This window comes from Triticum aestivum, chromosome 3A (genome assembly GCF_018294505.1).
Source record: "Triticum aestivum cultivar Chinese Spring chromosome 3A, IWGSC CS RefSeq v2.1, whole genome shotgun sequence".
Taxonomy (NCBI): Eukaryota; Viridiplantae; Streptophyta; class Magnoliopsida; order Poales; family Poaceae; genus Triticum; species Triticum aestivum.
The window spans coordinates 751,627,998-751,651,509 of NC_057800.1; the positions used below are offsets into that span (position 1 = coordinate 751,627,998).

At 51.7% G+C, this 23,512-nt stretch overlaps 1 long non-coding RNA gene across 1 annotated transcript in view; it reads left to right on the forward strand.

Annotated features, from left to right (window-relative positions):
* Positions 1-14,244, forward strand: part of LOC123059726 (uncharacterized) — a 21,160-nt gene extending 6,916 nt beyond the window's left edge. Inside the window, exon 3 of the long non-coding RNA XR_006427535.1 lies at positions 13,773-14,244. This is a non-coding gene — a long non-coding RNA (uncharacterized lncRNA). The remainder of the gene's footprint in view (positions 1-13,772) is intronic.
* Positions 14,245-23,512: the final 9,268 nt, after the last annotated feature.

Below are 23,512 nucleotides of genomic sequence, written 5' to 3' on the forward strand. Positions count from 1 at the left end.
GGCCGGAGCGTGCGCGCGCGCGTCGGGCACACGCCCTCCTGCCTACTGGCAGGAGGTTGAAGACGGTGGCGACCGCGGTGGGCTGGGCCGCACAGTGCTGGACCAGCACAGGAGCTGGGCCGGCTCTGGTGGGCTGCACAGGTAAGCTTTGCTCCTTTTATTTTTTTCTGTTCTGTTTCCCTTTTTATTTATTTTGCCACTGTTTTCAAATTCAAAATAATTTCATACAGTGCCAAAACATTCTGAAATATTTTATGTTACCTCTCTGGACTATTCCAAAAGTACATAAAATATTTCAAAGCATTTGAAAATATATTCATTATATATTATGAATATATCCCCAAATTCAAATAGATTATTGATTTAAGTTCAGAGACCAAATAATTCCTTAAAAATATTCCAGAATTTTGGTTTGATATATAACTCTTGCCAAAATTCACAAAACTATTTTTAGGGCATTTTGGATTCACAGAATGCAATTTAAGGGTTGCTTGCCCTTCTTTTAATTAGGGTTTTGAGGCTTCTGAATTCCTCAGTTCAAATTTCATTTGAATTTAAACATCATGCAGCAACCAAGCTAGTACAAGGCCAAGGTAGAGCTAGGGATGTGACAACTCACCCCCACTAAACAAGAATCTCGTCTCGAGATTCAGGCGTAGGGTAAGGTGAAAGGTAAACGCAACTAGTATAATCTTCACGATCCAGGGTGCACTTCAGTTGGACATTGATTCATTCACCATCATTGTCTTGATGTCTTGCTCTGAGAAATCCTGCCAACATGACATGGAGGGAAGAAGGAGACTCTAGAAGGGTCGATCTTCTCGAAGATCGAACAACTCACGGAATGAGACATAGCAACATCTCTTGAGCTGGGAGACGAAGTACAGATTTGAAGAAATGGAGTGGAACAGATGACGAGAGTTCACTAGGTAGACAACGATCCCACACCTAAGAAAGTGGTAATCGATTGTCAACGTAGCGAGGAGTTGAGTTGCCATGGAACCACAACGATACACCTTAGGGAAGGTGACTCGTAGAGATATCCCCTTAAGTGGCAAAAAGAATTACTTTTGATTCGGAGATCATTGAAACTCTTTAAACCAGCCTAAGGCAATTCTCGAGCGATCGTTTGGAGGGGGTCAGTAGAATGGCATACTCGGACTTGGATGATGTGGATTATCTTGTTGAAGACAACGCAATGGATGAATTTACTTATCACCGGAAATGGAAAGGACATTGGTGGTGCAAGCTGGGAACAAAATGCAAATGCTGGGAATGATTCTAGTAACTGGGGAGAGGCTCGACAATAGAGAGTTATTCCACTATTGGAATGGTTATAGCATAACCGAGGAAATCTGGGGCAATCCCAGCTAGTGCCGATGATAACACGTAGCGCTTGTGCGTGCTCTCAAGAACTTGAGCAATTCCACAATCATCAAGGTTTTACCAATATCCGTGTCAAGGATCCTGGCAACACAACTTGCTACCATGATGAAGGATGATGGATGATGCAGACGCAAAGGAAGATAACACCTTCTCAGATTTCACCCTTGGCGAGGCCAAAGAAATAAAATCTGGATGATCGACCGAGAGACATTTAGCACTCCGCTTCTAATGTTCTCCTTGACGTGCTGGTGTAACCCATTCATAGAGATGGTTTGCTAACTAGAACATCAAGTAAAGGTCGGACTTCAGGAGCAATAGAATCCATAAGGAACAGTTACGGAGGTAAATCCTACGAAATCCTTATGGGGAGGTGGCCAATTTCCTCAATCAAGATATTATAATAACAGGTCTTCCGGATGGGTGTGTTGGCCACGACATCCACTTTACCGGTTTCCGAGGGACCGATATTATAGTTCTTGGGAAATGTTCCAAACCATCATATCTGCCTGAGATTCAGATCTGGTTGGTGTCAGGATATTCCAGACTCATCGAGTCTAGGAAGAAAAATGAAAGTTTGCAACACAAATCGACGAGATGACGTTGCGGGATTCTCGGGAGATGAACTACGATAGCAGGCTCCAAAACATGAGCTGGTTCTGCTACAAACATGTGAACACGCTGTCCCAGACAAGCATGACCACGTGGTAGTCTTATAATAAAACACTACCGAGTTCTGGTTGGGAACCATAATCGAGGATATGGAAGTCTTGTGCATGACCTAGGATTAGCACATCAACTCCTTTTCCGTGAACAAAACAATCAGTGGCTTGGTGTGCTAGGGTATACATATGGAATGGAGGTTGCAAGTCTCCGAACCACAGAATTCTTCGCACGTGTGCATGACTGATTTAGAATGATTCCAAGAAAACAACATTGACTTTCTCGAATTCACGGCGGCAACTTGCATCAGATGCACATGAATTAAAGGAAGTCACTGCCTTCATCCAAACATATGCTTCATGAGCTAGCATGAACAAATGCTTTTAAAAATTTCCAACACTAGCTTAATGTTCAACAAAATTATGGAGGAGATAAGGATGTTGTCAATGGGCTCAACAACAATTCATCTAGGTTTCCTTTTAAAAGGAATTCCATAGTTAAGTGAACACGGTGATAGCATTGGTCAGACCAAAGATATAATGGTGTATGCTCGAGGGATCAACCACGAGTAAGACAACATTACGAATATCGTTGGTTCTGATTTGATTTGACGACAGCCCACACTCAAATCAAAGGATTGATAAGACAATAGGTCCAGCAACTGATCACAGGGACCAATCGATGAAGATACCGTCTTTCTTCAACACACACTACACAAGAATATCCTTTTGGAACGAACTAAGTCAGACAAGCTTTTATCTTCCAACTCTCCAAGTTGTTGTCTAGCTTAACCAACTAGCTCAGGGATATCTAACACAGATTCTTGGAGAAAGGGTGGTTCACAAGAAACCAACTTGATCACGAGCTCAACATAACGGTCAGGTGACGACCTGGTAATACTTCCGAGAAGATCTTCGGAAATCACAAACCACCGATATGTTACTAAGCTCGAGAACAATCTTGCTTTTCAGAGCAAGATGATATGATCAAATGAGCGAGGACTTGACAAAATCCTAACTCATCAATCAAAGAGTGCACCAGGAAATAAGGACTAGGTAGCACGATCAATCTTAGAATGGTGATTCAATAACCAACATACTAAGAATAAGATTATTGTCCATTAACTACCAAGCAATGGGGTTGCTAGGAGTATTGAGTTCACACATCACAATTCATTTGTCGGTATTCCGGTTGCATCAACACGGAACCGAGGGATGAATAATGATGGCGAGAAGTATCACTACATCAAGAATTCACAAGAGCCGGTGCAATCCTCATGAAAATCCTGACATAAAGACGGTAATACTTCAGGGTAGAACAGAATCAAAAGCTGGGCTGGCATTTTGATCTGCGATGCACAATTGCTTTGACCCAATCCTAGATATGGATGAGGTACTAGAGTTTGTTTCTCCTAGTCATTCCGGAATAGAATGACTTGACAGACCACAAGAGTAATAGGCATCGATGAACGAATGCACACATAATCTTGACTATCAATTGATAGACGAGGGTCAGAAGACAACTAAAGGGACAACTCAAAGAACATATAATTTTCTGAGTTGTGGATGCATAGGTTAGTATGTCGGACGAAGTTCAACATATTTCTTCCGGATAACCCATGCAGAAAGGTTGAGCTGGCAGAGTCACAATATAGCATGGAGAACCCATCGAGAGCACTCTGGTTATGATCTTTTGATCCAACAAACTACTGCCATAAGTGGTTCATAGTATTTGGAAGAAGGGAAATACCATGGACCTCGAGGACTAATGCAAAGGTTACTAATACCCTAAAGGAACTAGCAGACACTATCAACATGAAGCAAGTAGGGTGAATCTTGGTTCGAAAACCCAAGGAGTAGAATGTCTACTACTAAGTGGCATCACGGGATGCTTTCGAGAATAAAAGCCAGAATCATCACACTGGGACACAAAACATTGCTAGATTACTAGGTGACTCCCTAAAACACCTAGGGTCATAATAATAATTCCAACATATATGTCGAGGCAATAATTACCTCAACACACCGATTAGTGTGGTTAATCTGGCCCATGGGAACATCGGAAACAGAAGGAAGGGATTTGCAAATGCATCGGACTATTTAGAAACCTGGGATGACTCGGACAGCATAACAGCTGTAAATGCTCAGAAAAGACTTGAGGCATTCACAAAAATGGTGGCATAACCACTCAGAAGCACGATATCAAGGTTTCGAGATCAACAATTAACATACGGAAGTAGTAGAAACTGAACTCAAGCTTAAATCCAACAATCTTATAAGTCTACGGATTAGTAACACGTGATCCTAATAGAAAGAAGAGATAGCCTAGTTCTTAATCCCCGTAGAGGAGAAGATGACTCAGATCAGAAGGGCATGAGGTATAAGGAGTAAAAAGAGCCTTACGTTCCATCCCACAATCAATTCCCTCACATAACTAAAGAATATCTAGACTCAACTTCGACCAGTTTGGCTTGGTAATCCTACAGGCAGTCAAGCTCTGATACCAACGCTGTCAGGACCCCGACTCGATGTCACATCGATCTAGCCGGTAACACCTCATATTACTTAGCGGCCTCACGCACGGTATCCCCACGGGTGTCGCCTTACTTTTGCCCGGGACCGTTTGCGTCTGTTGGCACACGTATATGATAGTGTCGCTAGCATCCATATGATAAGGAGCCCGGGCTGACATGGCTAGTCGTAAACCCAAAGTGGCACAGACTTACAGGGACAGGCATCCATGACCCAGCTTCGAACGTATCGGTCATCAGCAAGTGGGTCCGGGCTGTAGCACTGGGCTAGCAGGACTCCGGTAAACCGGGCTGTAGCGGGCTAACAGGACTCCGGTACTCAAAGCGTGACATTTCCCCGAAGGGACAGACACAGGAACGAAGAAGGACACATGCCGGCCAGCCTAAGTGTTCCTAGAGCAGTAGCAAGCTACCATGGCTCAGCGGTAACACTAGGAGACATTTCCCTGTAAGAGAGGCTACTAAAGATAAACAACTAGATGGTCAGATCCCACACATACCAAGCATTTCAATAACATACACACAATATGCTCGATATGTGCAATACAACATGGCATCACAAAATGACTCTACGACTCAAGTAGTTTATTCAATAGGCTCCGAGGAGCGAGATATTACAAACATGGGTCTCATGACCCAACACTCAGAGCATACAAATCAAAACACAAGCGGAAGCTATCATGTCTGAGTACAGACATCTATAAATGAAAAAGGCTGAGAAGCCTGACTATATATCAGATCCTGCCGAGGGCACAAGATCGTAGCTGAGGTAACAAGCTAAACGTCGAAGACCACGCGGAAATACTAGTGAGACTGAAGTCTCTCTGCAAAAACATAAAATAGGCAAACGTGAGTACAAATGTACCCAGCAAGACTTACATCAGAACTATCTACATATGCATCATTATCAACAAAGGGGTGGTGGGGTTTAACTGCAGCAAGCCAGCTTTGACTCGGTGGCTATCCTAAACTACGACTGCAAGCGACTCTTTTGAGGTGGCGCACACGAGTCCACATATTCACCAACCAATACACCACTATGGAACCGCTCCCGTCTCCCTACGAGAACGCCATCCATAGCACTCACGCTTATCTTGCGTATTTTAGGGTATCCACTTTTACTTGTCTATGAACTGATATAAGCAACCCAGAGGTCCTTTTCCGCGGACACGGCTATTCGAATAGATCATATTAACCCTGCAGGGGTGTACTTCTTCACACACGCTCTCACCACTTACCGCCGTTTACACGACATGTACTCGGCAACCTTCAAGCAAAAGCCCAACGTGGGTGTCGGCCACGGCCTGCCTAAACACTCAAGTCTCTAGTCCAGGTTTATCGCCTATTCGGGTTCCATCCATGAGGAGATCCGGCCGGAGTTTCGCTCACAGCCCCAAACGATGTGTACAGGGTTCCGTGACACCAAACGGGTGCCCGGTTTACCCGGCCACGTGCCTACCGCATCACAGCCCACCCCTACGGTCAGCGCTGTCCACGGCCTCCAGCATACTACAAACACCAGAAACTACTTGCAACTCCTGGACAGAGGACAAGGGTGATTAAGAAGCCGAGAGGGTCCATTGGTTTCGGGCCCAATGCGTGGTAGTAGCTGAATCATGGATCACAAACACAGAACTCAGTTCCTGAGGACGGCTGTAATGAGACAACCCACCATGTACTCCTACATGGCCTCTCACCGCTACCTTTACCAAATCGTGTTCACACGCTTAGCTCACACACCGTAGGACATGTTCACACACCTCTGATTCATCCCCGATGAATCAGACCCGACTCAACTCTAAGCAGTAGCAGGCATGACAAACAAGCATGAATGAGTAGGCACAACAGGGCTCAAACAACTCCTACTCATGCTAGTGGGTTTCATCTATTTACTGTGGAATGACAGGTCATGCAGAGGATAAAGGGGTTCAACTACCGCAGCAAGTAACAGATGAATCGATGTTGTCCTAATGCAGTAAAAGAGAGCAGGAGCGAGAGAGTGGGATTTTATCGGAATGAACAAGGGGGTTTTGCTTGCCTGGCACTTCTGAAGATAACATTGAGTCTTCATCAGTGTCAACGATCACATCATCGGTATCACGTCTATCAAGAGGGGACAAATACCGGCAACACAGAAAGGAACACAATCAATGCAATGCACAATATGATGCATGATCATGACATGGCAAAATGAATGTGTTTTGGGCTAATGCAACTAGCAACAGATTAAATGAAGTTGGTTTGAATACAAGATTCAAATTCAAACTCCATATGTGATTATTTAAATGCCCTTTAATTGATTTGCCCTAAACAGTAGTGATAAGTTGTTCTAACATGCATGAAAATGGTACAGATGGATTCCTTGAATTTTTCTGATAATTTTTCATATATAAAATATTTAATTTGGAGTTACGGTTAATTTTCTATGATTTTTAGAAGTTTTAGACATTTTCTGGAATTTTCTGATTATTTAGAATTAAAACAATTCCAGAAAATTAATTATGACATCAGCACTGCGTCATGCTTGCGTCAGCAAGTCAACAGGGCTGCCCCGGGTCAAACCTGACCTATGGGACCCACATGTCAGCTGCATAGTGATTTAACAGAGTTTAAATAACTTAACTAAATGGTTAGCCGGGTTAATTAAAGGGTAGGGCCCACCTGTCAGTGTCCGCAGGGGGGGTTGTTTAATTAAATTAAACTAACTAATTAACAGGGGCTGGCCCCACCTGTCATCGACCCAGGGGGGTCAAACCTCGGTCAAATGACCCAAACAGGCCGGCGGCTCAACGCCGGCGGCAACAGGCACGGCGGAGGGCTTCGGGATCGCTCCTCCGGCGTCCAAATGGACGGAGGAGAGCGGCTACGGGGAGCTGGAGCTCACCCGCACCCGTTTCAGCAAGCAGCAGCAGCTAGGGCGGCCGGGGACGATGGCCCCGAGCTCGGCAGCGGCGGCCGGAGCTCGGGCGTGCTCGGGTTCGGCGTTACACGGCACGGCGAGGTCAGCTGATGGGCTCTACGGGATGCTGGGGTCACCAGGAACACCCGGAGACAACGAGCGCAGGCGGAGGAGCTCGGGAGCACGGAGCTCACCGGCCATGGCGGACGGCAGCTTCGGGTGCTCGTGGGGCGGCGGCTACAGGGTGCACGCGAGGGAGAGAGATGAGGGGAAACGATGGCAAGCTCACAGGGGTTGCGACGGTGGCCTCGGGGAGCTCGGGGAGGCACCGGAGCCGACGAATTTGACGAAGATGGCCGGCGGGTCCGAGGTGGAAGACGACGGCGATGGCGGTGATGCAGGGGCTCCCGCGGTGTGCTTCTCGGCGAGGAGGAAGAGGGGGTCGGGGCGGATCTCCTGGGTACTTCGGGTGGCAGTGGGGAGCACGGTGGCTACGGCGAACGGCGTCGGCGACGACGAGCTCCGCTCGGGCGCGTGCAGGGAGAGAGCAGAGGAGGGAACGGGGTCCAGGGGAAGAGAGGGGAGGTGCAGGGGCGAGGGGGAGTGCGTGGCGCCCTCGGGTGCCTCCAGCGACGAGCGGGTAAGCAGGAGGTGGCCGGAGCGTGCGCGCGCGCGTCGGGCACACGCCCTCCTGCCTACTGGCAGGAGGTTGAAGACGGTGGCGACCGCGGTGGGCTGGGCCGCACAGTGCTGGACCAGCACAGGAGCTGGGCCGGCTCTGGTGGGCTGCACAGGTAAGCTTTGCTCCTTTTATTTTTTTCTGTTCTGTTTCCCTTTTTATTTATTTTGCCACTGTTTTCAAATTCAAAATAATTTCATACAGTGCCAAAACATTCTGAAATATTTTATGTTACCTCTCTGGACTATTCCAAAAGTACATAAAATATTTCAAAGCATTTGAAAATATATTCATTATATATTATGAATATATCCCCAAATTCAAATAGATTATTGATTTAAGTTCAGAGACCAAATAATTCCTTAAAAATATTCCAGAATTTTGGTTTGATATATAACTCTTGCCAAAATTCACAAAACTATTTTTAGGGCATTTTGGATTCACAGAATGCAATTTAAGGGTTGCTTGCCCTTCTTTTAATTAGGGTTTTGAGGCTTCTGAATTCCTCAGTTCAAATTTCATTTGAATTTAAACATGATGCAGCAACCAAGCTAGTACAAGGCCAAGGTAGAGCTAGGGATGTGACAGATGGCACCTCCAAGGGCTGGAGTAACCCGGCCGGCCTGAGGGTCTCTGTCTTGTTGCGCTGGCATGTCTGACAAGACTGAACCCAGTCGCGGACCAGGGCGCGATCGCCAGGGATGTAGAAGTCGGCGTGAAGACGATGGAGGGTTATCTGCATACCCTCATGACCCGCCGAGTGGGCGAGTTGTAACACCTGGTGACGGAGATCATCCTACGCCGGAACAAAGACCCGGCGCTCATGTAGGAGCAGTCCGTCAGAGAAGCGCCAAGGCTCCTCCAGGTCGCCGGCCGTGAGCTACTGCTGAAGATGGACGGCATCGTCGGCCGTCGCAGTGGCGCGGCGAATGTCGGCGAAGAGGCCGAACGTCGGCCCAGAGCGGATGCAGAGGGCCGCCCCGGCGGACTCGTCGGCGGAGGAAGCAAGGTCGGAGTCGCGACGGGACAGCGCATCGGCCACGGTGTTAAGGCGGCCCGGCCGATACTCGATGGAGAAGTCGAAGCCGAAGAGCTTGCTGATCCACTGGTGCTGCGGCACGGTCGACAGCCGTTGGTCCAGCAAAAACTTTAGGCTGTAGTGGTCGGTGCGAATCTGGAAGGACCGTCCCCACAAGTACGGCCGCCAATGACGAACGGCCTGTACAAGGCCAATGAGCTCCCGCTCATAGGCCGCCAGCTTAAGATGACGCGGAGCGAAAGGCCGGCTGAAGAAGGCGAGGGGCCCATCGCCCTAATGAAGCACGGCGCCGAACCCTGCGCCCGAGGCATCACAGTCCACCACGAACGGACGGTCGAAATCGGGCATCTGGAGGACGGGGCTCGTCGTGAGGGCCCCCTTGAGGGCCTCGAACGCCATCGTAGCCTCGTCGTCCCAGGCGAAAGTGTCGCGGCGAAGCAACCGCATGAGGGGTGCCGCGATGAGCCCGAACTCCCGGATAAATTTCTGATAGTAGCCGGCGAGGCCGAGGAACCCGCGGAGAGCCTGCGGCGAGTGAGGCGTCGGCCATGCGGAGACGGCTGCCACCTTGTCGGCGTCCATAGCCACCCCGTCGGCCAAGATGACATGGCCCAAGTAGGCCAGTGAAGGCGTCCCGAACAAGCACTTCCAGCGCTTAAGGTGGAGGTGGTGCGCTCGAAGCTCGTTGAAGACGATGGCGACGTGCTGGAGGTGCTCGGCCCAAGACGCACTGTAGATTAGAATATCATCAAAGAAAACAAGCACAAACCGGCGTAAGTAGGGCCTGAGGACGTTGTTCATCAGAGCCTGGAAGGTCGCCGGGGCGTTGGTGAGGCCAAAGGGCATCACCAAGAACTCGAAGTGGCCGTGATGAGTCCGAAACGCCGTCTTGGCGATGTCATCCGGGTGCATGCGCACCTGGTGGTACCCCGACCGGAGGTCGAGTTTGGTGAAGAAGCGCGCCCCGTGGAGCTCATCGAGGAGCTCGTCAACCAACAGAATAGGGAACTTGTCCTTAAGTGTGACAGCATTAAGGGCACGATAGTCGATGCAGAAACGCCATGTGCCGTCTGACTTCCGGATGAGAAGCACCGGTGCGGTAAATGGCGAAGTGGAGAGCCGGATGATGCCTGTCGCGAGCATGAGCGCACACTACCGCTCCAACTCATCCTTCTGCAACTGTGGGTAGCGGTAAGGCCGTACCGCCACCGGCGCGGAGCCTGGCAGAAGATGTATACGGTGATCGTACGTGCGGGCGGGCGGCAACCCCTGTGGCTCGGTGAAGATGTCCGTGTGCTATTGGAGGAGGCTCTCCAATAGCGGGTGCTCGGCCGTGGCGGTGGTCGCGGCCAGCTGGAGCGGAGTGCTTGTGGAGGCACCCCCAATGCCGTCCCACCGAATGCGGCGGCCCAACCGCCAGAAGGTCATCGTCGGCGCGTCGAAATCCCATAGAATAGGACCAAGAGTGCGCAGGAAGTCGACGCCGAGGATGAAGTCAAAGCAGCCCAAGTTGATGCCGGCGCAGGTGATGGTGAAGTGCTCGTCGCCGATAGTGATGGGCACGTCGCGGGTGAGCCCGTGGCAGCGGAGACGGTCGCCATTAGCGACTGTGACTCGCAACTGCTCACCACCGGTTGGCTGTAATGGAAGGCGCCGCATGGTGGTCTCCGGCAGGAAGTTATGCGTGGACCCTGTATCCACGAGGGCCACCAGGCGCTCGCCCTGGATCATGACCGGTAAGAGGATTGTCCGTTCATCACGGATGCCGGCCAGCGCATGTAGGGACACCACGAGGGCGGTGGCCGGGGCGGCCACGGGTGCCGCTGTGGGCTCCGCAAGGGCTAGAGCGCCGAGGCCATCCTCCAGTGTGTCCTCCTCAATGTCGTCTGTCGTCTCCAAGTAGAAGAGGCGGGGACAGACATGGCCCGGTGCATAGGGCGCATCACAGTTGAAGCACAAGCCCAGGCGCCGGCGTTCCAGCTGTTCCGCCTGAGTGAGGCGCCTGAATAGCCGCGTCGGTGCCGGGGTGGGTGTCGGGGCGGCTGTGGACGACGCCAGTGCTGCCGAAGACGACCGGGGAAGCTGTCGGCCCCCACATGGCGCGGATGGACGTGTTAAGGCCTGGGCGCGCTGCTCGAACGCCCGGGCATAGTACATGGCCATCTGGAGGTCTTGGGGCCCCTTCATCTCGACATCCACGCGGATGTGGTCGGGAAGTCCGCCGATGAAAAGCTCTGCCCGCTGTAAGGGCCTGGAAGCGGTCGGCGAAGTCCTGCACCGTGCAGGTGAATGGCAGGCGGCCCAACTCGGCCAAGCGGCTCCCGCGGACCGGTGGTCCGAAACGAAGAAGGCACAACTCTCGGAAATGATCCCACCGGGGCATGCTGCCCTCGTCCTGCTCGAGGGCGTAGTACCATGTCTGGGCGACCCCGCGGAGATGGTAGGAAGCCAGCCAAGTACGCTCCGACGCGGGTGTGCGCTGTCCGCGGAAGAACTGGTCACACTGGTTGAGCCAGTTAAGTGGGTCGTCGGAGCTGTCGTATGTGGTGAAGTCGATCTTGGCGAACCGGGGCGGCTGCTGGTGTGGCGCGCCTTGGCCCACTGTCTCGCCGGTGCGTAGGGTGGATGATGGTGCGCGGTCCATGGTGGAAGGCCCGGCGTAGTTCCCGGTGGCGCCCGACGCCTCGGGCTGCAACGGGAAACCGGACGGCGGACGGGCCCCCGGGTAGGCCGATGGCGGCCCGTGAAGCCAGTCGGGGAGTGGCAATGGCGACGACAGAAAGCGGACCTCCTGGATCGGAAGCCCGCTTGGCGACGACCGGCCCAAGTTAGGGCTGGGATGGGGCGGTGGAGGACCCTGCTCCGTGGCCACTGGGAGTGACGGCGCGGCGGGAGACGGCGCAGCCGGCGCGGTCCAGGTGGGCCACTGCGGCCCCGTGGTGGTGGCGAGTGGCGCGGTTGCCGTCGCGAGCGGTGGCGACCACTCTGGCCAAGGCGGCGGTGCGGCCGCCGGGGCAGGGAGCGCCGGGTAGCCTCCGGTGATGGCCCCCGGTATCGAGTACCACGGCAGCGCCTGCGGACCTGCAGCCATGGCTGGATGGAGTGGTGGAGGCGGCCCGTACGGACTTGCCAGGTAGAGGTGGATGCCCTGGACCGCGGCGACTAGGTCGTTGAGGACGCCGGCCATTGCCTCCTGTGTGAACTGCTGCGGCTGCGGGGTAGGTGGCGGCGGCGGCGTATGTTGGACGGGGGTCGGTGGCCGCCTGTGGCCTGGCGCGGTGCCGGTCGCCGGGAGGGTCGGCGCCGAGAGCAACGCCGTGGCGCCCGCCGAGAGCGAAGCTGTGACGCCTGGCGCGGAAGCGTCGGCGGTGGAGGAGTTGGCGGTAGTGGCAGTGGTGGAGTTGAAGGGCAGCGGCGGTGCTGGCGGCGGTGGCGGAATTGGAGGTGGCGAAGACATGGTCGAAACTCGGGTACCTGATACCAAATTGGTAGGACTAGGGTTCCTACCAGCGCGGTTACGTAGGTTGTAGGGATGAGGTGGAGGTGGACGAGGGCTGGAGCGGGCGCACCGGCGAGTGGGCGCCGTCGCGGCTAGGGTTTAGGGGCGGCGGCGGTTGGCTGGTGTCGGCTAGGGTTCCGGCTCCTCAGGGAGCCGGGCAACAGAAGATGATAATATCTTTATTGCTTGATCTCAAACGATATCTTACAACTAGTATTTATAACTTTAGCCTAAGATAACTTGCCGAAAATAACTTGCCTAAGATAACTTGTGGGTCAAGCCCCTAATACTAATGCTTGGTGGGCCTTTTCCGGTTATAGACCAAACTGGTCATAAAAATATGTCTTGTTTGGAACTACCATATTTGATTCTTTGTCTTGTTTGGAACTCTCATATTTGAGTTTATGTACCATTTGGTACTATCATATTTGAGTTTATGTACCGTTTGGAACTATCATATTTGTTGTATCTATGAATATTTGAGGCTCAAATATTGTTTGGAACTATCATATTTGAGGCTGAAGCATTCCTTATAATTTGTGTTATGTTATCATAAGAAAACATTTTTGTTATTGTGTAACCATTTGTGTTATTGTTATTCATTTCTAGATTATCTATTATTTTTACGGGTATATATTCTTTAAATTATAAGTGCCCGGAGTGGGTGGATAGCGGCGCGTTTGTGCTGTGCGAGTGGTGGCATGGAGGAGGGAGGTGAGTGCAAGGCGGAGGAAGAGATCATGCGGGTTTTGTTCCATAGCGGGGGAGAGGGCAGGGTTTCTTTTTCAGGGGGGGCGTGTGGTGTACGGTGCTAATTAGTGTTGGATAGGTGGGATTAGTGGATCGGTGGTGCGCTCAATGTCGTTGGTGCTCAACATTGGAAGGATTTGACATTCAGATTTTGTGATAGAACGGTGTAGATGATGATTTGGATCTGCCCTCTCTTGGTAGTAGATTGTGGATGTATAGTCATTCGCTCAATCTCACACATTTGCTATTACATTGCATAACTTCTGTTATTTTTTCACAACGAATGCTCAGATACTGATTCTTGGCTCTGCCACTGACCCTGAATCGAAGGTGTGAGATTGACGTGGACGTGGTCAGGGAAGATGTCGCAGGGGAGCTCCCTTGCTATGCCGAACAAGTGTAAGCCGACGTGTTCAGGGAGGATGTCGCAGGGAAGCTCCATTGGTACGCCGAACAAGTCTAAGACGACCAAGCATCTTACGGTGGATGATATTGATGTGGCGTATCTGGATAAGCATCTTCCCCTGATCCCCTGTCCTGAATGTAGAGGTGAAGAACTTGTTGTGAGGCTCGTTTCAAAACAAGAGCATAGCTGGGGGGCACATTTTGTGAAATGTAAGGTAAGCATGTTATTGGATTTGATTTCCACTGAAATCATATGTTGCTCCCAATAATACCCCCGTAAGTTTTGATAAATACATTTATGAGTACAGGAAATGACTCTGAAGGGTCGGTTTGCTGAACTTTTTCGGTCAAATATATTTTTGAGCATTCCAGATTTATTAGATCAAGATGTAGTGACCTGTGTTGGTTTCCTGTTCATGTTGCCATCAAAGGGACCTGTGTTGCTTTCATATGCATGTTGCTTTCAAAGTGAGCTGTGTTGCTTTCAAAATGACCTGTGTTGCTTTCATAGAGACCTGTGTTGCTTTCAAAGTGACATGTGTTGCTTTCACAATGACCTGTGTTGCTTTCACAATGACCTGTGTTGCTTTCAAAGTGATGCATGTTGCCATCAAAGTGACCTATGTTGCTTTCATATGCATGTTGCTTTCAAAGTGACCTGTGTTGCTTTCAAAATGACCCGTGTTGCTTTCATAGAGACCTGTGTTGCTTTCAAAGTGACCTGTGTTGCTTTCGAAATGAAGCTCTCTTGATTAGCATTCTCACTGTTTCTTTCTGCGTTCGCCTTATTTTTGCTCCTTTGGGAGATTAACCTTTTATTCTTTACTGCACTACTTGCCCTCGGCCAGCTCGGCCTTCACTCTCTCCAGCTCCTGCCGCAACACCGCAGCCTCCATGGCGGCCTCGAGCTCCCGTGCGGTCACCTTCTCTTGCAGGTCCATGGTGTGCCCCAGGAAGAACGATGTGTAGCTCAAATCCTAAGTGAATCACCAAGAATTAGACAACTCAAAGACATGCTAGGATGCACACATTGAGTTATGTTCCATCCAAACCTGCAACACTTTTTTGTGGCTCAGTGCGACGACGTCGGATGGTTTTGTCGCCGCAAACACCTATCCCTGCAACGCCGCGAGAATGCCCTGCAGCGCCTCCCGCGCGGCCTCGGTGTCGGCCATGTACCTATGCGCTGCAGGTGGCGACTTCACCGCTGGCACTCTGTGGTTTGGGTTGCCCTCCTCCAGCTTCCTCTTCCTCCCGGACGACGGCAAAATCATTCGTGCCGCCGGCATGCTCTCGGCCATCTCGTCAGCAGATGAATAGATTCCTTGCATATGTGCACAAGTAGTCAAGGACACAACACAAATATCAGTATCCTCTTTTCGTTGGACCAAGAAGAAGAAGACTACCTTGTGTTCGACTCTTACCTCCGATTCGAACAGCGGGCGGCGGCTGTGCAGGTAATTGAGCATAGAAGTTTGTGCCAAGAAGTTTTTCCGCCAATGTTTTCTCCTTGTTTGTGAGCAGTGGGTCACTTTTGGAACTCTTGGTGGGGGGCTGCCCCAGCACGCGGGGATCTGCCACGGCTCCGGTGAGGTCAAAAAGAAAAATCGTGTTTTCCAGCCCTTGACCCCCCGTCGGCGTCCTTAGGCCGGAAGTGGTACCATCCCCCGCGCGCGCGGAGTGAGAAGAAGTGGCAGAAGACGGCCAGAGGCGGCGGCTCCACGCCGGTGTTGTGGCAGAGCACGACCAATCCGGCTATAATACGCCACCCGTTGGGCGTGAACTGGCTAGGCGCGAGGCCAAAGTGCCGGAGCACTTGGCGGAAGAAGTCGTGGAGCGGGAAGTGCATCCCGGCCTCCAGCGCATCCGCGTACACGCTGACGGAGCCGTCCGGCAGCGCTCACATTGGCAGGTTTCGCGTGGACCTCTTGGTCGGTGAGCTACGATTCCAAATGGATCGATCGACAATAGAACGATACAATCAATGAGGCCCTTCCGGTGGCACGACAAGCCACCTACCGTCGAGGTCGCACTCCTGGCCAATGGCTTGGACATGCGAGTCCGCTTGGTCCCTAACGGCGTCAATAGCGGCCCTCGCGGAGTTTAGGGCAGCATCATCAAAGAGGAGCGACGACCTGGTGCCGCGGATCGACTGCAACCACGACTTTTCACGCGCCAAGGCTTCCAGGAAGGCATCAGAGGGCCCGGCGTCGCTAACTTCCTTCTCTTTCCTCCCGGATCATATCAGACAGCTGGTATCGCAAATACTCATCATCTCTGGGTTTTAGTCCAGAAAGAATCATTCGGCTTTAGTGTCCCTGTAGGGTCTGTTGTACTCTACAATCCACTGCCTCCAGGTGCTAGCAGGCGCGTGTGGTCAAGGCCGAATTGGAGATAACATGCACACAGGGGCCGAGGCGTCGTCCCCACGAGGCCACAACACCAAAGACGCTACCCAGCAATGGGTTGATGGAGACGTGCGCCTACCAGCACCTAGCGATTGATGGTAGCATCTCATCCTTCCACCATGCACTCCTCCTCCCTGACCGGGACATTGATGCCTCGTCCCCACGAGGCCTTTTAGTCCAAAAAGAATCATTGGTCTTGAGTGCCCCTGTAGGGTCTGTTGTACCCTACAATCCACTGCCGCCAGGTGCTAGCAGGCGCGTGTGGCCAAGGCCCAATTGGAGATAACATGCACACAATCTCTGGGTTTTAGTCCAGAAAGAATCATTGGGCTTGATGGAGACGTCCCCACGAGGCCACAACACCAAAGATCCTACCCAACAATGGGTTTATGGAGACGTGCACCTGCCAGCACCTAGCGACATCGGGGATCAAGTAACGCTCGCGCTCAACCATCTGGGCTCCGAGGTAGGCGAGATGCTGCCGGTGGCGCCGTCGCTGGACCTCCTGGGTGTCTTAAGTTGGAGAAAACCAAGAGTATGAACCTATCTCATCAGGAAGATCCCAAGTCAGTGGTGTAGAGGAGGAGGAGGAGGTACAGATGCTTGAGTGCTCCGGTGAGCTTGGCAGCCGCGATGTACCTCTACGGACAGAAGAGAAGCAAAGATTACTGCCTGGCCATGGAGAAGACAGAGGCAAAGCTTCGACAACATTGGGCATCAGGAAAGATCCCAAGTCAAGGGTCTGTTGTACCCTACAATCCACTATCGCCAGGTGTTAGCAGACGCGTGTGGTCAAGGCCGAATTGGAGATAACATGCACACAATCTCTGGGTTTTAGTCCAGAAAGAATCATTGGGCTTGAGTGTCCCTGTAGGGTCTGTTGTACCCTACAATCCACTGCCGCCAGGTGCTAGCAGGCGCGTGTGGTCAATGCCGAATTGGAGATAACATGCACACAGGGGTCGAGGCCTCGTCCCCACGAGGCCACAACACAAAAGACGCTACCCAGCAATGGGTTGATGGAGACGTGCGCCTGCCAGCACCTAGCGATTGACGGTAGCATCTCATCCTTCCATCGTGAGCTCCTCCTCTCCGACCGGGACGTTGATGCCTCGTCCCCATGAGGCCACAACACCAAAGACGCTACCCAGCAAGCAAAGGTTGAAGAGTGTCCGAGAGTTGATCTACAAGCGAGGTTATGGAAAGGTAAACAAGCAAAGTATTCCTCTAGCCAACAATAAAGTCATCGAGCAGGGCCTGGGTGAGGGCGAAGATGACATTGCGATTCTCGCGAGCCTGCTTCTTCTCGGTGACAGCCTTCTCCTTCTTCTCGAAGTCAATAGCCACAGGCTTCTTGAAGTCGGTTATTCTGGGTTAAGGATGCGGGCAGAGACATTATGGAAAGCTAAAAAAGCAAAGGATTCCTCTGGCCCGGTGCTAGCAGGCGCGTGTGGTCAAGGCCGAATTGGAGATAACATGCACACAGGGGCCGATGCCTCGTTCCCACGAGGCCACAATACCAAAGACGCTACCCAGCAATGGGTTCATGGAGACGTGCGCCTGCCAGCACCTAGCGATTGACGGTAGCATCTCATCCTTCCATCGTGCACTCCTACTCTCCGATCGGGACGTTGATGCCTCGTCCCCACGAGGCCACAACACCAAAGACGCTACCCAGCAAGCAAAGGTTGAAGAGTGTACGAGAGATGATCTACAAGAGAGGTTATGGAAAGCTAAACAAGCAAACGATTCCTCCGGCCAACAACAAAGTCATCGAGCTGGGCCTGGGTGCGGGCGAAGATGACATTGCGATTCTCGCCTATCTGCTTCTTCTCGGTGACAACCTTCTCCTTCTTCTCGAAGTCAATAGCCACATGTTTCTTGAAGTAGGTTATTCTGGGTTGAGAATGCGGGCAGAGAGGTTATGGAAAGCTAAAAAAGCAAAGGATTCCTCTGGCCCGGTGCTAGCAGGCGCGTGTGGTCAAGGCCGAATTGGAGATAACATGCACATAGGGGCCGATGCCTCGTCCCCACGAGGCCACAATACCAAAGACGCTCCCCAACACTGGGTTCATGGAGACGTGCGCCTGCCAGCACCTAGCGATTGACGGTAGCTTCTCATCCTTCCACCGTGCACTCCAAAGACGCTACCCAGCAATGGGTTGATGGAGACGTGCGCCTGCCAGCACCTAGCGACATCGGGGATCAAGTAATACTCGCGCTCAACCATTTTTCAGGGATCTCGGTGCCGCGGACGCCTCCACCAGAAGAAATTGACCCTGCTCGCCATCCACTGGATGTACGTGACCGCCACCTGGACGCCGCGAAACGCCAGACATGGCTGGGCACCTTCGATGCGATGGCGCCGTGGCGTCGCAGGCACATCCGCTCTCCGAGTGGCGCCTAACATTAGTCAAGGAATCTGAAGCCAATGAATATTCCCTAACTAAATGGGAATTCTTCCTAGTTTCATTCCTTCTCTTTCCTCCGGGATCATATTAGATAGCTGGTATCGCAAATACATGGATCTCGGTGCCGCGGACGCCTCCACTAGAAGAAATTGACCCTGTTCGCCATCCACTTGATGTAGGTGACTACCGCCTGGATGCCGCGAAACGTCAGACATGGCTGGGCACCTTCGATGCGATGGCGCCGTGGCGTCGCAGGCACATCCGCTCTCCGAGTGGCTTTTGACATTACTCAAGGAATCTAAAGCCAATGAACATTCTCTAACTAAATGGGAATTCTTCCTAGTTTCATTCCTTCTCTTTCCTCCCGGATCATATTAGACAGCTGGTATCGCAAATACTCATCATCTCTGGGTTTCAGTTCAGGAAGAATCACTGGGCTTTAGTGTCCCTGTAGGGTATGTGTACCCTACAATCCACTGTCGGCAGGTGCTAGCAGGCGCGTGTGGTCAAGGCCCAATTGGAGATAACATGCACACAGGGGCCGTTGCCTCGTCCCCACGAGGCCACAACACCAAAGACGCTACCCAGCAATGGGTTGATGGAGACATGCGCCAGCCAGCACCTAGCAACATCGGGGATCAAGTAACACTCGCGCTCAACCATCTGGGCTCCGAGGTCAGCGAGATGCTGCCGGTGGCACCGCCGCTGGACCTCCTGGGTGTCTTAAGTTGGAGAAAACCAAGACTATGAACCTATGTCATCAGGAAGATCCCAAGTCAGTGGTGTAGAGGAGGAGGAGGTACAGATGCTTGAGTGCTCCGGTGAGCTTGGCAGCCGTGATGTACCGCGACGGACTGAAGAGAAGCAAAGATTACTGCCTGACCACGGATAAGAAAGAGGTAAACCTTCGATAGCATTGGGCATCAGGAAAGATCCACCACCTGGACGCCGCGAAATGCCAGACATGGCTGGGCACCTTCGATGCGATGGCGCCGTGGCGTCGCAGGCACATCTGCTCTCCGAGTGGCTCCTAACATTAGTCAAGGAATCTGAAGCCAATGAACATTCTCTAACTAAATGGGAATTCTTCCTAGTTTCATTCCTTCTCTTTCCTCCCGGATCATATCAATCAGCTAGTATCGCAAATACTCATCATCTCTGGGTTTTAGTCCAGAAAGAATCATTGGGCTTTAGTGTCCCTGTAGGGTCTGTTGTACCCTACAATCCACTGCCGCCAGGTGCTAGCAGGCGCGTGTGGTCAAGGCGGAATTGGAGATAACATGCACACAGGGGCCGATGCCTCGTCCCACGAGGCCACAACACCAAAGTCGCTACCCAGCAATGGGTTGATGGAGACATGCACCTGCCAGCACCTAGCGATTGACAGTAGCATCTCATCCTTCCACCGTGCACTCCTCCTCTCCGACCGGGACGTTGATGCCCCGTCCCCATGAGGCCACAACGCCAAAGACGCTACCCAACAAGAAAAGGTTGAAGAGTGATCGAGAGTTGATCTACAAGAGATGTTATGCAAAGCTAAACAAGCAAAGGATTCCTCTAGCCAACAACAAAGTCATCGAGCAGGGCCTGGGTGCGGGCGAAGATGACATTGCGATTCTCCCCTGCCTGCTTCTTCTTGGTGACAGCCTTCTCCTTCACGGTGACAGCCTTCTCCTTCTTCTCGAAGTCAATAGCCGCAGGCTTCTTGAAGTAGGTTATAAGAAGCAAGCAGGCAAGAATCGCAATGTCATCTTCTCCCTCACCCTGGCCCTGCTCGATGACTTTGTTGTTGGCTAGAGGAATTCTATGCTTGTTTAGCTTTCCATAACCTCTCTTGTAGATCAACTCTCGGACACTCTTCAACCTTTGCTTGCTGGGTAGCGTCCTTGGTGTCATGGCCTCGTGGGGATGAGGCATCAACGTCCCGGTCGGAGAGGAGGAGTGCACGATGGAAGGATGAGATGCTACCGTCAATCGCTAGGTGCTGGCAGGCGCACGTCTCCATGAACCCATTGCTGGGTAGCGTCTTTGGTGTTGTGGCCTCATGGGGACGAGGCCTCGGCCCCTGTGTGCATGTTATCTCCAATTCGTCCTTGACCACACGCGCCTGCTAGCACCTGGCGGCAGTGGATTGTAGGGTACAACAGACCTTACAGGGACACTAAAGCCCAATGATTCTTTCTGGACTAAAACCCAGAGATGATGAGTATTTGCGATACCAGCTATCTGATATGATCCGGGAGGAAGGGGAAGGAATTAAACTAGGAAGAATTCCCATTTAATTAGGTATTGTTCATTGGCTTCAGATTCCTTGCATAATGTTAGGCGCCACTCGGAGAGAGGATGTGCCTGCGACGCCACGGCGCCATCGCATCGAAGGTGCCCAGAAATGCCTGGCATTTTGCGGCGTCCGGGCGGTGGTCACCTACATCCTTTGGATGGCGAACAGGGTCAATTTCTTTTGGTGGAGGCGTCCTTGGCACCGAGATCCGTGACAGATGGTTGAGCACGAGCGTTACTTGATCCCCGATATCGCTAGGTGCTGGCAGGCACACATCTCCATCAACGCATAGCTGGGTAGCGTCTTTGGTGTTGTGGCCTCGTGGGGACGAGGCATCGGCCCCTGTGTGCATGTTATCTCCAATTCGGCCTTGACCACACGCGCCTACTAGCACCTGGCGCAGTGGATTGTAGGGTACAACAGATCCTACAGGGACACTAAAGCCCAATGATTCTTCTGGACTAAAACCCAGAGATTGTGTGCATGTTATCTCCAATTCGGCCTTGACCACACGCGTCTGCTAGCACCTAGCGACAGTGGATTGTAGGGTACAACAGACCCTTGACTTGAGATCTTTCCTGATGCCCAATGTTGTCGAAGCTTTGCCTCTGTCTTCTCCGTGGTCAGGCAGTAATCTTTGCTTCTCTTCAGTCCGTGGCGGTACATCGCGGCTGCCAAGCTCACCGGAGCACTCAAGCATTTGTACCTCCTCCTCCTCCTCCTCTACACCACTGACTTGGGATCTTCCTGATGAGATAGGTTCATAGTCTTGGTTTTCTCCAACTTAAACACCCGGGAGGTCCAACGGCGGAGCCACCAGCAGCATCTCGCCGACCTCGGAGCCCAGATGGTTGAGCGCGAGCGTTACTTGATCCTCGATGTCGCTAGGTGCTGGCAGGCGCACGTCTCCATCAACCCATTGTTGGGTAGCGTCTTTGGTGTTGTGGCCTCGTGGGGACGAGGCATCGGCCCCTGTGTGCATGTTATCTCCAATTGTGCCTTAACCACACGCGCCTGCTAGCACCTGGCGGCAGTGGATTGTAGGGTACAACAGACCCTACAGGGATACTCAAGCCCAATGATTCTTTCTGGACTAAAAGGCCTCGTGGGGACGAGGCATCAACGTCCCGGTCGGAGAGGAGGAGTGCATGGTGGAAGGATGAGATGCTACCGTCAATCGCTCGGTGCTGGCAGGCGCACGTCTCCATCAACCCATTGCTGGGTAGCGTCTTTGGTGTTGTGGTCTCGTGGGGACGAGGCCTCGGCCCCTGTGTGCATGTTATCTCCAATTTGGCCTTGACCACACGCGCCTGCTAGCACCTGGCGGCAGTGGATTGTAGGGTACAACAGACCCTATAGGGACACTAAAGCCCAATGATTCTTTCTGGACTAAAACCCAGGGATGATGAGTATTTGTGATACCAGCTTTCTGATATGATCCAGGAGGAAAGAGAAGGAAGTTAGCGGCGCCGGGCCCTCTGATGCCTTCCTGGAAGCCTTGGCGCGTGAAAAGTCGTGGTTGCAGTCGATCCGCGGCGCCGGGTCGTCGCTCCTCTTGGACGATGCTGCCCTGAACTCCGCGAGGGCCGCTATTGACGCCATTAGGGCCCAAGCAGACTCGCATGTCCGAGCCATTGGCCAGGAGAGCGAGCGGCTCGAGGCCCTAGGCGGACATCTGCCAGCGGCCGTCCTTCGTCATCGTCGTCTGGAGAGCGATGCGGTCGCGACCCGCGAGCGGATGCTCAAGGAGGCCGCCGCCGCGCTTGAGGAAGCCCAAGCTGAGCTGGCTTCCGCTGCCTCCCATGCCAAGGTCATCGACAAACTTATACATCTCCCACGGATGATTTGGGTATTAAGAGACACAGTTAATATGCAAATAGGCGACAACCAATTGCAAATATAGGTCATCGACCAGCTTATACATCTCCCACGGATGATTTGGGTATTAAGAGACACAGTTAATATGCAAACGGTCTATACCTCAAGGGGGCATTGTAAATTATATTTTTCCCAAATTTTCTTTCATAGCCATGTTTTGCACAAGTTGGTCACCATGTAAAAGAAATTTGGGTGATTTGGAGGTGGTGGAAAAAAAATCACCTTTGTTCCAAAACTGGCTTAAGTTAGACCAAATGGTCCATCCGGAATGCAGTGATTTTACCGACCACTGATACATCTCCAACGTATCTATAATTTATGAAGCATTCATGCCATATTACTATCTGTTTTGAATGATTGCGGGGTTTAAGCTACGAGTTGTTTTTCCTGGGGCACACAATGGACCTGCAAGAGAAGGTGACCACACGAGAGCTCGAGGCTGCCGCGGAGGCCGCGGTGTTGCGGCAGGATTTCCATGTTTAACGGGGTTTCCCCAGTTAAATTTGGATGTAACTTTTTGAGTAGATGATTTTTCATATAATTTTTTTTCATCCGAGTTAGTATGCAAAAGTTATGCCCATTTTTACAAATTCTCGAGAGATTTTGCAAATAAAGTCGAAATTCATATTTGCAAATTTTCCCAACAACTAGACCACATATCACATGGGAAATTTATTTTCTTTTATT